The sequence below is a fragment of the Sus scrofa genome, chromosome Y, assembly GCF_054392235.1.
Source record: "Sus scrofa isolate SSC_HxYL_T2T_F1_AM1 chromosome Y, Sscrofa_HxYL_maternal_Yorkshire_Landrace_v2.0, whole genome shotgun sequence".
In the NCBI taxonomy this organism is placed as follows: Eukaryota; Metazoa; Chordata; class Mammalia; order Artiodactyla; family Suidae; genus Sus; species Sus scrofa.
Window position 1 is genome coordinate 15040546 of NC_139402.1, and position 2942 is coordinate 15043487.

Genomic DNA, 2942 nt, shown 5'->3' on the forward strand with positions numbered 1-2942 from the left:
TTGAGAAGATTGGACTAAGATGTGGTGTGTATGTGTTCCATATACACACACATACACACAATGGAACCCCGACTCAGCCATAAAATGAACAAAGTAATGCCATTTGCAGCAACATGGCTGGGATTAGAGAAGATCATGCTAAGTGAAGTTACTCAGAAAGAGGAAGGCGAATACAATACGATATCACATATGTGTGGACTGTAACAGATGGCACAAGTGGAACTTTCCACCTGAACGAAACTCATGAATGTGGACAACAGTGTTTGGGTTGCCAAAGGGGAGGCGGCAGGATTGTGATGGACTGGAAATCGGGGGTTAGAAAAGGTGCAACGTATTGCATGTGGAGTGGGTATGCAATGAGCTCATTCTGTAAATCAATGGGAACTACATCTAGTCACTTTTGATGGAGCACAACGGAGGGTTATGTGAAAAAACAGGATGCGTACGTGTATGGGTGTGGGTCTTGGGTGGTTGGGGTGGTGTGTGCCTGGGTCAATTTGCTCGACAGTAGAAACTTGACAGAACATGGGAAACAAGCTATGATAGAAAAAATAAACATCATTTTAGAAAAAGAAACACAGCCCTTAATTGTTTCATAAATGAAGTAATTGCAACTATGAAGATGAACATATATGTTTATTTTTGAAATAAAGGAATTGCAGGAAATTGTTGACATTTGCAAGCATAAATGTTCATCTTCACTATCCTGCAGAATGTATAGACCGTTGATAGGTCAAAATTAGGATGGTGTTCAAATAATGAAGAGGATGGAGGTGTTGGCCTTGACAGAGAGGCAGCAGAGGTATCAGTGGCCATTGGCATTGGGAACCACGGATGGTTGGTTGGTTGAGGGTTAGACAAAGGGCCCTCTCTTGGTGGTATATTCTGATATCTGGTTGGAAAAGGGGACGACTTCACCGTCATTCCAAAATAACCACTCGGGAAGGGAGAAATAAGGTGGTACTGAGACATGGAAGTGGTAGTTGTAATGAAATTCACAATGTGGCCACTTGCTGGAGAGTAGCTTCTTTTGTGAGTGCGTATGAAACGTGGTCAACTGATTTAAAGTAGCATGTTGAGCCACGACAGTTTGTCCAGTGGTCTGGATGATGCTGATGATGTAGAAGAAACGTCACTTCTCATGGGGGTAGTTGTATTAGAAATTCTCTGGCTGGTAGAAGGCCTTCTTACTAAAGGCACATGTAAATTTGTGGAGGTTGAAAATGCATTTTCTCCACGAGTTTCTGCTTCAAAATCAGAATTATGATTATCCACCTTACGCCCTGTTCTAGAGTGTTTCTTGCTGCAACCTTGAAGTAGAGAAGCCGATACTGGAGAAGCATTTTTATACGTGACTCTTCTTTTCCTCCTTACCAACAGTTGAGGACAGCCTCATTTAAAGTTTGGATTATGGTAGAACTGCAGCTAAAACCAAGGAGAAATTTATTTAATGGTATTTGAAACAAGGACACGAGGAGACAGAAACCATAATATCTGACTCTTTGCATCATATGGAGTTAATATCATGAGACAATACACGTCCATTGCTAATATTTTCAAAAATGTTCTTAGTGGTCACAGCCAACTATTGTCCTCAAGGAATAGTGTCTGGTATATCTACATTAATAGTATTAGGCTCTGTGGCCTGCATTTTTTGAGGTTCATTGACAAGCCTCAAGGAGGCTAGGACAATGATTTATCATCCCAAATATTTTATGACCAAGCCATCCTCAATTTAAAAATGTTGAACATGGATGTTCCTGTCGTGGCACAGTGGTTAACGCATCCGCCTTGGAACCATGGGTTTGCGGGTTTGATTCCTGGCCTTGCTCAGTGGGTTAAGGATCTGGTGTTGCCGTGAGCTATGGTGTACTTTGTAGATGTGGCTTGGATCCCACGTTGCTGTGACTCTGGCGTACGACGGGGGCTATAGCTCCAATTCAACCCCTGGCCTGGGAACCACCATATGCCATGGGAGTGGCTCAGGAAATGGCAAAAAGACAAAAAATAATCATCATAATAAAAATGGAACAGTACTTCATCCCACTTTCAAGGTCTACTTTGACCCTATATGGATGGACATATTTGCACATGTCCAAAGAGAATTTTATACACTCCCTCTATAAGTAGTAACTGGAAATTTCTTAATGCCTTGTTCCGAGCAGAGACTTCATTTTCTTCTGCCAGAAAGTCAGCTAGTGAGGCACATCTTTGAAAATTCCTTTGCAGCTTATTAAATGCATAGGGGTTAAGCTGTCGAACTCAGCTTTTCATACTCTCAGTTTCAAATATTCTGAAGGGAGACTTTCTCTCCAGAACTTCTTTCTTGACGCGTTCTTCATTAATCACTATCAAGGTTCCATTTGCTTCCCACCAAGTGGACTTAAAGTGATCACTTTCAGCAGTTTTCCAAAGTTTTCTGGGAAAGGGCAGAGGAAGAAAATCATCGTCTTCATCTGGTTCAGAGGCACACAATGTGCGACATGGCTTTTTTATCAGGGAGCCTTCAGACAAAGCCCGAAAAGCCGTTTCTTCAATCTGAGACCTCAAGTCCAAGTCCCCAGTGATTGAGTTATCACACCATGGAGGTGTAATGGAGGATTCTGAACCAGTTGGTGCATCTTTAGGAGACACAGGTTGCATTTCTGAAGGAGCATGTGCCATCTCAGATTAGTTTCTCTGCAGCTACTCTTCTCAACAGCATGCCTTTTGAACTCTGCAGTTTTAAATGCTGCTTTGGTAAGCTTACAGAGATAAAATCGCCCATGCATCACAATGGTTGCTAAGCTAAGTAGCTGTCAGATGACAGGTCTCCTAGCATTCTGAGCATAACCTTCAGTCAGTGCTTATTTTCCTATGAAATTGGTCCAGTTAACATAAAATATGAGCTCCTTACTTAAACAGTAACCCCCCCTAACAAAAGTGCGATCAGCAAATTCCCA

At 42.0% G+C, this 2942-nt stretch overlaps 1 pseudogene; it reads right to left on the reverse strand.

Annotated features, from left to right (window-relative positions):
* Nucleotides 1–1062: 1062 nt before the first annotated feature.
* LOC146394390 (heat shock transcription factor, Y-linked-like) lies at nt 1063–2664 on the reverse strand (annotated as a pseudogene).
* Between the last annotated feature and the right edge of the window lie 278 nt (nt 2665–2942).